Here is a 14,165-nt window from a genome sequence, read left to right on the forward strand (position 1 = left end):
ACTGTCCCACCGTAAGACAGATCATGTCGGGTCGAGTCGAGTTAAAAATGTAATACTAATCATGATTAAATTTTTTGTTACTTGTAAGAGTAAATGTAATACTCTTAAGAAAAAATATAATACTTTTACATTTCGATTTAAAAATATTACATTTTTCCTTGAAAGTATTATATTTTTCCTTTATAAGTAAGAGACACTTGCCAACATTACTTATTATGAAAAATATAATACTTTTGCATCAAAATGTAACAGTATTCAATTTTCCTCAAAAGTACTACACTTTTCCTTGTAAATAACAAAATTTTTATTCCTGATTAGAATTATATTTGAGCATACAAGTATGGCATTTGCATGTTGATTCGACTCGATTCGACCCGTCTCACGAATAAGAATCTGTGAGATGATCTCACATAAGCGTGACCCTTAATTATTTTATGAGATGAGACTATTAATGTAGTATGTAAAAAATAATTAAAATATCACATAAATATGGTCAAAGTACTTATGAGGTCCATGTACTATTGTGTTTTGTTCATTTTAGTTATTGTATCTTTATTTTGTTTAATTTAATTTCTGTGCTTTAAAATATTATGCAATTAAGGGCAATAATTAATTATTGTTATAAATTAAGAACAATAGTTAATATTATTAACTTAGTTTAAAATGCTATCCAATTAAGGATAATAGTTAATTATTGTTAACTTAGTTATGTACTTGAAACAAATTAGTAATTGTGTCTTTACATGTGTTATAAATTTATGTGTCTTGTGTTGTGAAATTATGTGTCTATGAACACAAGTTATGTAATTATGTATCTAAATCATATTTGAAAAAATAAGTAAATATATAATGTGCATGTGCATGTCTTGTGTTATAAAATTATGTACCTTACGAATATGAATTCCGTACCTCATCATTTCGATCCATGGTTCATAATGCTATGTGGACCCCGGTCTAGGATATAAATTGCCAATATTTGTCCATATATTTTTTAAAATTATGTTTTCAATCATGTTGAATGGTACCATAAATAGTTTTGACAATATTTTGAATAAAAATGAATTCATTGTTATAAATAAATATATGTGGATATTACTAGATGAATATATTATAATAATATATCTTCATCATTTATCATTTATATACTATAGTTATATTGTAACTAAGTACAACATGTATATATTGTATTGAATGATGAATAATAAAAGATTGATGGTATTCTCTATATCTCTTGTATTCTCTTTACTTTACTCATCAATATGATTATGCATGTTCACGCAATGATACGTTTGGATTTACAACACTCATTAATTTTTGTTTTGCAAACAAAATATTATATTTTATATTACAAATAATTTAATAGATGTTGAAAGAGTATATTATAATAATATTATTATTATAATTATTAAACCAATGTCTAATTAGTTTGTTAGAATTTAGAAAGCAAATATGTGAGGTGTGTGGACGTGTGGTTGCAGAACGTGAAGCACTTCATGGAGCACTAATTCCCTACACTTTAGCATTCTAGTCATTTCTCTTGCTATAAATATGTTTACTTGCAAAGCATTTCAAACGCATCCCATCAAATAAACATTATCTGTTTATTCCTCTCTCTCTTCTCAAATATATATTATATATATATATATATTATAGATATATTATATTATATTTAATATATATTATATTTAATATATATTATATTAAATATATTATATTTAATATATTTTACATTTGGTATCAGAGCCAGTCAACCTTTCAACCCCGAGATATTTTTCGTAGTGAAATATGGCTGCAAATTTCAATATTGTATGGACGGGTCCCAAATTGGACGGGAACCTCGATTACAATTATTGGCAAATTATGATGTCCACACATTTGCAAGCTTAAAATCTTTGGAGCTTTGTTGATCCCGGTCTACCCGAAGGAGTTGAAGCAGGTGCTATACGGCGAGATAAATTGGCCTTGGGTCAGATTCACCAAGGTGTTCATTATTCCATTTTTGGGCAATTAGCTCGTGCTTAAACAACAAAACAAGCTTGGGACATCTTAAAGGTGTCACACAAAGGAGTCGATCGGGCACAGAAGTCTAAGTTGCAGTCGTTGAGAAGGTTGTACGATAACTGTGAGATGACCTCTACAGAAATAGTAGATGCGTATTTCACTCGTCTTATTGATATGGTGAATAAGATGAGGTTATACGGAGATACAATTGAAGATGGTGCAGTGGTTGAAAAAGTTCTACAAACTATGCCGATGAAGTATGACCATGTGGTGGCTTCAATAACAGAGTCACACAAAACCGAGCTCTTATCAATTGCAGAGCTTAAAGGTATGGTAGAAAGTCATATTGACAGAATTGTGTCAAAATCGGAACCACTAGCAGAAGAAGCTTTGAAGAGTCAAGTTACCCTTAATGTGGCTGGCACTAATCAAAGAGGTGGAGGATCTGGTAGAGGTCGTGGAAGAGGAGGAGGAGGTTCTAGTGGAAGAGGTCGTGGTAACTTCAACCAAGGAGGAGGACGTGGTAACTCCAACCAAGGAAGAGGTGGAGGCAATACCAAACAAGGTAAATTTCCATTTCATTGCTACAATTTTGGCAAGTATGGACACAAGATTGCAGATTGTTGGTATAATGAGGACAACAATCGTGGAAATCAAGCAAACATTGCTGAAAACACTGCTGAAAAGTCTGGTGAGAGTTCTGAAACTTTACTTTTAGCCAGCGATAGTTTTTCTGCAGATAAGAACATATGGTTCTTGGATACTGGGTGTAGTAACCATATGTGTGGGAAGAAAGAATTGTTTTCTGAACTGGATGAATCAGTCCGGTCTGAAGTGACATTTGGCAATAAGTCAAAAGTGCCAATTTTGAGAAAAGGTAAAATCTCTATTCAGTTGAAGGATGGTACTCACAATTTTATATCCGATGTGTTCTATGTTCCTGAACTACACCAAAATTTGTTGAGTATGGGTCAGTTGTCAGAAAAAGGATATAAGATACATATTGCTCATGGGTGTTGTACCATTGCAAATGCTAAAGGAGTTTTCATTGCAAAGGTAAATATGTCCCAAAATCGACTATTTCCTTTGAAAATTAAGCATACTCTCCTTGCTTGCATTAATTCTGAAGTTTGCGATGATAATTGGTTATGGCATATGCGATTTGGGCATTTTCATTTCTCTGGATTAAACTATCTTGCGAGAAAGGAACTTGTTTCTGATTTACCTGTTGTGAATGTTCCTAATCGTATATGTGAGATTTGTGTGATTGGGAAGAAGCATAGAGATCCCTTTCCCGTGGGCAAGTCAAGGAGAGCCACAAAACAGTTGGAGATTGTTCACTCAGACCTGTGTTCGTTGGAGGTTCCCTCACATGGAGGTTGTAAGTACTTTATTACTTTCATTGATGATTTCAGTAGAAAAACATGGGTTTACTTTCTGAAGCAAAAGTCTGAAGCATGTGATGTTTTCAAACAATTTAAGGCTTTTGTTGAAAAGTAAAGTGGTTATGAGATTAAAATCTTAAGAACTGATAGAGGTACAGAATATATTGTCTGTGATAATTTTCTGAAAGAGAAGGGTATTCAACATTAGATGACAGCTATATATACTCCACAACAAAACGGAGTGGCTGAGAGGAAGAATAGGTCAATCATGGATATGGTGAGGTGCATGTTGAAATCCAAGGATTTGCCTAAACCTTTTTGGGCAGAAGCTGTTGCTTGTGCTGTCTATGTGTTGAATAGGTGTCCAACTAAGAGTGTCCGTGATAAGATGCCCGAAGAAGCTTGGAGTGGGAGAAAACCCTCTATCAAATATCTCAAGGTTTTTGGATGTTTGGCATATGCCCACGTGCCGGATCTATTGAGAAAGAAGTTGGATGATAAAGCTGAGAAGTGCATATTCATTGGTTATAGTGACGCTTCAAAGGCTTATAAACTATACAATCCTGAAACTAAGAAGGTTGTTATAAGTCGTGATGTCACTTTTGATGAATATGGTGCCTGGGATTGGTTAGCTAAAGATGAAAGTTCAGTTGTTATTCCTGTTGTTGAAAATATTATTGATGAGCAACCGATTCCAGATAATGTCCAGTCTCCCTCACAGCCAGAATCGTCAGTTCGGCGATCTCAGCGCGAGCGCCACTTACCAGCTCGCTTGCACGATTATGTTTTGGGTCATGATAATGACCTGTCTGATGAAGAGATTGTTCAATTTGCTCTCTTTGCAGATTGTGATCCTTTAACTTTTGAGGAGGCTGCTACAGAAACTCATTGGCTTAAGGCGATGGATGAGGAGATACGTGCCATTGAGAAGAATGGTACCTGGGAGTTAACAGATTTACCTCCTGGAAAGAAGCCAATTGGAGTAAAGTGGGTTTACAGAACGAAGTACAAGTTAAATGGAGATATTGACCGTTTTAAGGCACGGTTAGTAGCAAAGGGGTTACAAGCAAAAACCAGGTATTGATTATTTTGAGGTTTTTGCTCCTGTAAGTAGACTTGATACAGTTCGAATGGTTATTTCTCTTGCTGCTCAAAATGATTGGAAATTGCATCAAATGGATGTCAAGTCTGCTTTTTTGAATGGTTTTCTTGAAGAAGAAATATATGTTGAGCAACCTGCGGGATTTCTGAGGAAAGGGGAGGAAAATAAAGTGTACAGGTTGAGAAAAGCCTTGTATGGCTTAAAGCAAGCGCCTAGGGCATGGTATGGTTGTATTGACTCATATTTTGTTGAAAGTGGTTTTATGAGATGTCCTCATGAACACACTTTGTATGTCAAATGCACAGATTCTGGTGATATTGTTCTAATCTGTCTGTATGTTGATGATTTGGTTTTTACTGGAAATAACTTGAAACTAATCTCAGAATTCAGGGAGACACTCATTAAGAGGTTTGAAATGACCGATATGGGCCTTATGTCTTACTTTCTTGGCCTTGAGGTTGTTCAGATGGATGGTGGAATCTTTATTTCACAAAAGAAGTATGCTGCTGATATTTTGAAAAAGTTCAAAATGGAAAACTCCAAACCAGTTTCAACGCCGTTAGCTGAAAAGTTAAAGGTGTCCAAAGATGAGTGTGGTAAGAACGTGTATGTTACATCTTATAAAAGCTTAATTGGGAGTTTGAGGTATCTGGTGGCAACAAGGCCAGATATTTCTTTTGAAGTTGGGATACTTAGCAGATTCATGGAGGAACCAAAAGAATCACATTGGGCTGCAGCAAAGCGAATTCTGAGATATGTGAAAGGTACGAGTAATGATGGAATTTTTTACTCTACTAATGAAACTGTGGAACTTGTTGGGTACACAGACAGTGATTGGGCTGGAGATGTTGAGACCAGAAAAAGCACATCAGGATATGCCTTCTATCTTGGTTCAGCTATATTTTCTTGGTCTTCAAAGAAGCAGCAGATTGTAGCGCTTTCAACCGCAGAAGCAGAATATATTACAGCAGCAAACTGTGCTACTCAAGCAGTTTGGCTGAAGAGAATTTTGGAGTTCTTACAACACGAGCAGGAAGCACCTACGACTATTTTTTGTGACAACAAGTCAGCAATTTCGTTGTCCAAAAATCCAGTCTTTCATGGTCGTAGCAAACACATTGATATCAAGTATCACAAAATCAGAGAGTTGGTTGCTGAAAAGCAAATCAACATTGAGTATTGTTCAAGTGAATGTCAAGTTGCAGATATCTTTACGAAGCCGCTAAAGACAGAGACATTTCTCAAATTGAAGAAGGAAATTAGAATGACCAATACGTCCAACTTGGTTTAAAGGAGGCAATATTATAATAATATTATTATTATAATTATTAAACCAATGTCTAATTAGTTTGTTAGAATTTAGAAAGCAAATATGTGAGGTGTGTGGACGTGTGGTTGCAGAACGTGGAGCACTTCATGGAGCACTAATTCCCTACACTTTAGCATTCTAGTCATTTCTCTTGCTATAAATATGTTTACTTGCAAAGCATTTCAAACGCATCCCATCAAATAAACATTATCTGTTTATTCCTCTCTCTCTTCTCAAATATATATTATATATATATTATAGATATATTATATTATATTTAATATATATTATATTAAATATATTATATTTAATATATCTTACAGTTCACCATATTAACCAAGTATCGGGAATTATAGGATTATTAATACATACGTATATACCTCAATTGATTCTCGATATCGAGATCATTAAACTATAAATACATGTCCTCTATATATGTTTAACTTTTGACAATAAAATAAACGACAAACTCAATTTTAACCTAGATATCCCAAAATAGAAATCTCTAGACCCTACTCATATCTATCAAAGAAAAGCATCATGTGCATGAACATTTAGTTGAATTGTATCATACTTTGATTTGTTGGAAATATAATAAACAAAAAGAATATAGTATTGTAATAGACCATTTGTAGGGTTGGTTTGGTTTTGATTTTCAATGGTTTTCTTGTACAGTTGGACAAATGGCAATGGATTTCCAATTCGTTGGGCATGGTCGCATGGATAGAGGTAGACTTTTGTCATGCAATGCACCTATATAAAATATATATTATTTGCTAAGACTATCTCAATCGAGTATATTATAAAAAGTCTAAATCTAACAATTTGTGTAAACAATTGTTAATGAATTGATACAATAACAACATAAATATAAAAAGATTAAACACGGACACAACATGTTAAAGTTACTTATTAGAGTTCTAAATACGAACACGATTTTTAAACATCCTAAATGAGTTGAAGGCTTATTATTAGGTTTTGTGTCTATTTGATATACTATTATACCATAATAACTTGTATAACGTAAAATCATAGAAAATTTATTTTATTAAATCTACAATTAAATCAACAAAATAGTAAAAATAATTAATTCATAATGTACTACAATATTCATTAATATAAATGATAAGAAGAATATTACAAAAAAATCATATATACAAGAAGAATATTAATGAGTTTAAAAGGTTCTTAGCGGGTTGATTTAATGAGTCAACCCGTTAATGATCAATGACACACTAAGATCAGTCATCACTTTTTACAAGAGGATTATGTTCTCATTTGATTATATATATATATATATATATATATATATATATATATATATATATATATATAGGGTCAGGTTCCTACGATAACAGAGCTTCCCGTGCGGTCGATACGGTTTACACCATTAGGTATGCATAAATGCACCACACAGTGTTCGAAAATATACCATTATATGTTGTGCATTTTTTGGTGTGTGCAGTGGTAGATTGTGTGGCATTTCATTCTGGTGCATTTTCAAATACTATAGAGTACGTGTAAACCGCACTGATCGCACGGGAAGCTCGGTTCCCATTTGAACTAAATAAATAAATAAATATATATATATATATATATATATATATATATATATATATATATATAGACACACACACACGGTATAATAATATGCTATATAAAAATTATATAGAAATTAAATGATAGTGCGTGGTTTCATTATACGAGAAGTTAGTACATACTTGAATAAGGAATTGATTAACCAATAAGTGTGGAGCCTTTCATTTGTGTCTTTGAAATGATAGTGACATATTACTAAACAAATGATCGACTCTTGCAAATTGGGTTTCTAATCCATGTTGTCCAGCCACCGGATTAATGGAGTATATTTATATACAGAAAACAACTTGAATTTTTTATTTTTTTTTTATTCTTCTAGACATGAGGAGCATTATATTAAACTTGTATTTTCACTCGGGCAATACACGGAATGAATTTGTTATAATATATTAAGAATATTTGGATCGATATATAATTATTTAAATTATAACATCAAATACGGAGTATTATATAGTGCAATTGCTATCCTAGTTCATTTGTATAAAAGATATATTTTTGTCTAGATATATATCAATTTTGTCATTTAAAAAAAAAAACATAATATCATCGATTCTATTTACACGTTATTGAAAATCTCTTTGTAGACGACATTGGTAGTCGCAACACAATCTTGTCCATCATTGTCTATAGCAAATCTGGAATACGTCGTCCTGCCTCCCGGCAAGAGCAAAGATGTTATTCCACTGAAAGCAACATTCAGAACAATATCACTGTGGTTCCTTATTTTTTACAATAACGTTCTCCACACGAACGTCTTGCCTATTCTTCCGTAACCATACACAAAGAACAATCCACCTCAATATCATTCATCACAGATTCGTAAACATTCTTTTGCTCGTCGGTCAATTGTGTTACCCATGTTTCATGCTTTATCTTCAAAGATTTCTTGTCATACGTCAACTCTTCAAGTATCAACATGTTTTCACTCAAACCTATACTAGTTTTGTCTGGAATTGGCATTTTCGAAAAGTCCTTCTGGCTCTTCCCCCACAAAGATAACAACTTCTCCAACTCCACCAAAACAAACTGTTTTTTTTTTTTTATCTGAATCTGATAACATCAACTCTTAAAAGGAAAAAAAAAATTAGTTTATTTATAAATAATGAAAAGTAAATAACAAAGTCGAATAAATAGATTGGAGTAAAGTAAATATCATTGATTCAATATTGAGTAGTGACGGAAAAATAGGAATAGAAATTTTAATATTGTTGTATTTTTAATATTAAATAGATTGCACAATATAATATTTGTTGTTATAATTTATATAATTATATATCGATTCCAATATTCTTAAAATTTTAGTATTTTTTACTATTGCGTTGCACAAAATTTATTTGTTATAATATTTAAGAATATTTGAATGGATATACAATTATATAAATTATAATAACAAATATTATATTATGCAATTGATGAAATTTATGTTTTTTGATGTTATCCTTGCTTGAATTCAAGCAAATAATTGCCCAATTACCCATGCGATGCACAGATAAATTTTTTATTATATATTTAGATAATAAAATTAAAGATGAAATTATAAACAATTCTAATATTTGAAAATGTATATTTATTTGATTATAAGATTAGTGTAAAAGTATCACCAAATTAATTGAATAATATATGACTTGTTTGTCTGCAATTATCTTAAAAATCGATATGTAATATGATTATGTAAATATATTATTACTAAAATAAATGGGAGAAAAGAGGATGAATAATTTTTTATATATATTTTTTGAATGCTACTGACTCTATTACAATGTAGTATCTGTTCATAACTACTTAGAGCCAATAATGCATCCACTGAGGCTCGAACTTACAACCTCTCATATGGGAGTCCAACACGGGTGTGTGCACAAGGTGCTTGGCAAGGATAAATATTTTAATTGTAATTATTATAAAAATAATTCCAACGATCCATGTTTAGCTTAATTACCATAATAATTATTAGTCAATTATACTAATATATGTGCAATTATACTTTTATATCTTAACTATATTCCTTTTCACCATATCGCCTTTACTCTTTTTTCCTCCTACTCCATATATGAATAAATTAATTATAATTATTATATACAAAAATACAAGCTAAGGACTCATGTTTAATTGTAATTATACTAATATTCTTGTAATTATTAATTTAATTAACATAATAATTATTAATTAAGTTTACTAATATTTATGCAATTAATCTTTTAATTATCATAATAATTATTAGGTAATTATACTAATATTGTCCAATTATACTTTTATACCTCCATTAATTTTATATATATATATATATATATATATATATAATTATATAAAAAAAATCTAACGATCCATGTTTAATTGTAACTATAATATTATTAAAGTAATTATTAACTAAATTATCATAATAATTATTAGTTAATTATACTAATATATGTGTAATTAATTTCTTAATTACCATAATAATTATATATATATATATATATATATATATATATATATATATGATAATTTATTTTACTTGATATCACCAAATTCCTTTGTCCATCAAATCGTTGATATTAAAATTGTACCATTCTGAACCACATTAAGCTATGACAAAGTTGAGAAAGTCACTACAAAATAGTAATTATTATTATTATTATTATTATTATTATTATTATTATTATTATTATTATTATTATTATTATCAAGGGGAAATATGACAAAGTAAAAAAGGGGGTGAAATTGAAAATTGTGCATGTTAAATAACTTATACATGATATATATGTATACATGTATTCAGAATTCTATTACACTATTTTACAATATTACACAAATCTTAATAGTATATGACTGTTTTGGACATGAAGTTAAAATGGTGAATTTTATTTTTATATATAGTATATATTATTGTGATAACCTATGAGAATGTCGTAAGTCTCTTCCAACTTTATTAGAAGTTTTGAATTTAAGTCCTTTAGTCTCAATGTAAGGTCTTAATTGAGTTATTGATAAAACTTGTGGTGAGTCGAATAAACTATCAATAAATTACTATAATACGGAGTAACAACTAACCTATTAAAAAAAAAAAAATCTTTTGTGAGGACAATTTCAACCAAGTTGGTCAGACTATTAACTTGGTAAGTTTACCTCATTGTGGTCCTTTATCGGGTAGGGTTACAAGGTAATGTTTACCCCGTATACACGCTCGTGTAATGGTTTCGAACATGTATTTTCATTCAAAATTACAAATTAAGGACATCAGTTAATATAATGATTTTTATTACTGTTAATTCAAAACATATAAAGGGAAAAAAAAAAAAAAAAAACAAAACAAAACAAAAACAAAACGAAGGGGGAAATGATTTTTTTTTTCCTCCATACTCATTATAGATTTTTCTACTCACACTATATAAATGACCCAATGGATCCAATATTGTATGGTCCTTTTCAATAAATGATTAATCATAATGAGTGGCCACAAATTAGTAATATTCCACCTTCTTAAGGCCTACCACCTCACCCACCAATCGTTTTATCCTACACCACGGCGCACATAGCATTGTGCGCCGCGCGCCTCCCAAAACGACGTCGTTTTGGGGTAGTGTTGGGAGGCGCGGTAAGAAGTTGCTGAGATTATGTGTATTTGTTCACAACGTTATGTGTATTTGTTCACAACGTTATGTGTATTGGTTCATACAGTTATGTGTATTTTTTATACAATTATGTACATCCGAATCAGAAATTTTGTGTGTATTATGTTAAGAGTTGATGTGTATTATGTTAAAAGTTTATGTTTATTATGTATTATGTTAGATTATGTGTATTATCTTTTAAAAAGAGTATGTATATTTTGTTATATAATTATGTACATTCGTGTATAACATTATGTGTATTCTAGTATAACATTATGTACATTCTTGAACAGTGGGGTTTTTTTTAAAGAAAAAACTACTGCCATTCACTGGGGCGGGAAATTTCAAAAATAAAAAATAAAATTAAAACAACGTCATTTTGCATCTGGGCGCATAGTGCAACGCGCACCGTGGTGTAGGATATAAATTGCCCTCACCCACACGTTAATCTTCTTCTTTCAATAGGGAGTAGCCCGGTTGCGTGGGGGTCACCATCCAACCTAAGAAATAATTAGAAAAAAATTAAGAAAAAAAATGTTGACAATTAAGCTATAACAAATTAAGAAATAGATGTAACATTTAAATCATTAGATGGACCCATTAAATGATAGGTGGTTAGTTTGAGTGATTAAGTAGGGTGTGTAGAGTTGTTATAAGTTTTATAAAAAGAGTTTACGTGATGATTATAATGAATTCATTTGTTTAATAGTGAATACATAGTTGTTTATTATTGACATTTTCGGATAAAGAACTTATTCAGTTGAAGATTGATTCTCTGAGTAAGCTATTTAAATTGTTATAAGTCTTTGAAAAGAGTTTAGATGATGATTATAAAGAATTTCTTTGTTTTCTCGTAGAAATTGTCTATTAGTGACATTCTTGACCGAAAAACCTATTCAATTGAGGATTGGTTATGAGTTAGCTATTTAAGTTGTTATAAGACTTTTGAAAAGAGTTTAGATGACGGTTATAATGAACTTCGTTCTTTGTTTTATTGTGGATAATTGTCTATTAGTGACATTCTCAAACTAAAAATCCTACTTGGTTGAGAATCGATTCTCGAGTTAGCTAGTTAATTAAGTTGTTATAGGTCTTTTGAAAATAGTTTAGGCGACAATTATAATGAACTCTTTTGTCTTTCATGTGAATATTGTTTATTAGTAATATTCTTGAACAAGAAATTTGCTCCGTGGAGGATTAATACTTGAGTCATCTCCCTCCTACTTTTCTTGTAAACTGTCTTTTTTCGTAATTTAATGCATTAGGTTTAAGTCTTAAAAAAAAAAAACTTGAGTCATCTCTCATCGCCAACCAATACTCATATAACATTAGTTAGTATTTGTAGACACGAATTGAATAGAAGCAGATTCATAAATTTTCTTCAATGAAGATAAAAAATAAAAATATTTATGATAAAATATAAAATAATGGTTGAAATAAAATTTTCACCATCTCTATTAATATGATTTACACACACACCACTTTCATAAATTTAATATTTTAATTTTAAAGAAAATAACTAAATAAATCCTTACTAATTAAAAAGCAAATTTCATTTAATTTATTATTATCAAGCATGATTTATAATGTTTTGTTTATTTTATTATTTTAATATAATTTCTACATATATTTGATAAACATTACCATTAACAAAATAGAATAAAAGATAGAGAAAATTTCAATTTTGGTCATATGACTATAGGGGCTTTGTTAATTTCAGCATCTAACTTTTAAAAGTGTTAATTTAGTACATTGAGTATGTAATTTTTGTCAATTTTTGTCACTCCGGTCAAATTGCCAGCCAAATTTCGCTAGAAAATTTTAATAGTTGAAATAATTAAGGTATTTTAGTCATTTCACGCTTCTTTTCTTCTTCTCTGGCGAGTCTACCATGTCACCTGAAAAAAATTCTCCGGCGAACTTGAGGAAGTCATGGTACCGATACCAACTGCTTGTGCGTACGAGGCCAGTGCGCCATCGAAAACCCACAAAGCTCATCGGACCAATATTAAAAACATATGGGAGAAATAAATCTACTGATAAACACTCACCGGAGATAAAAAAGAAATCTTCCAGCCAAAATCAGTTTCTAGTCCGTTTGAATGCTTCCACATCAGCGAATGCATCACCAACTTTAGTTAACACATAAACAGACAAATTTCAAAAGTCTAATGAATTTGCAAAGGGCAAATCATTTGTGTTCATCCAAACCGAATCCGTGAAATTATTCATTTATCGGAAGTGGATGAACGGAAAGAAAGAGCAAAATGTGGTGTGGAGCTCTAGATTTGGTGTTCCATCGCGCTGAAAAGATGGTCTCGTCGGAGAAGAATAAAAGGGGAGTGAAATGACTATAATACTTTCATTATTTTACTTATTAATATTTTTCAGCGAAATTTAGTCGGCAATTTAACCGGAGTGACCAAAAGTCCAAAATTGACAAAAATTACATACTCAATGTACTAAATTGACATTTTTAAAAATTAGATGTTGAAATTTACAAAATCCCTATAATCATATAACCAAAATTGAAATTTTCTCATATAAGATATCATGTATGCAACTATACATGTGTATGTATGGTAATAACAATATAATTAAAGGATAATGAAAGTCATAATCAGTAGAATATTCAATATAGTACATCTTTTATAATATATTGTATAAAAAAACATAAATAAAGGATACTAATATTCATTCTCTCGTATAAAATGTTTATTTATAGATGGATTAGATTATATTCAAATTTGCCAAGCACCTTGTGCTCAGATGACATGTAGTGACCTCTCCCATGTGGGAACTCATGAGATCGAGCCTCAGTGGAGGCGTTGTTGACTCTTTGTGCTTCATTAGGTTGAGAAAGTATATTTGAACAGATTCTACAATGTAATAGAGTTAGTAGCATTCAAAAAAGATTATATTCAAATTCATCATTTTTTCTTAAATCGGATCATAATCTTGTTAGATTAGACCCATGGCTTGATTTTAGGGTGTGCAAGATGGGTAATAGCACATGACATCAATTTTTAGAGAGTTCAATATTTATTTTTGACCTAACTACTTAAGAAATTTTTTAAAAAATCTACCATTAATTCTAAAACTCATCAGTTTTATCCCAAATCGATAACTTTTCTCTCTTAATAATTAGAACCTAATTAATTGAACATGACAAAATCATTCTG

This window comes from Ipomoea nil, unplaced genomic scaffold (assembly GCF_001879475.1).
Source record: "Ipomoea nil cultivar Tokyo-kokei standard unplaced genomic scaffold, Asagao_1.1 scaffold3199, whole genome shotgun sequence".
NCBI classification, from domain to species: Eukaryota; Viridiplantae; Streptophyta; class Magnoliopsida; order Solanales; family Convolvulaceae; genus Ipomoea; species Ipomoea nil.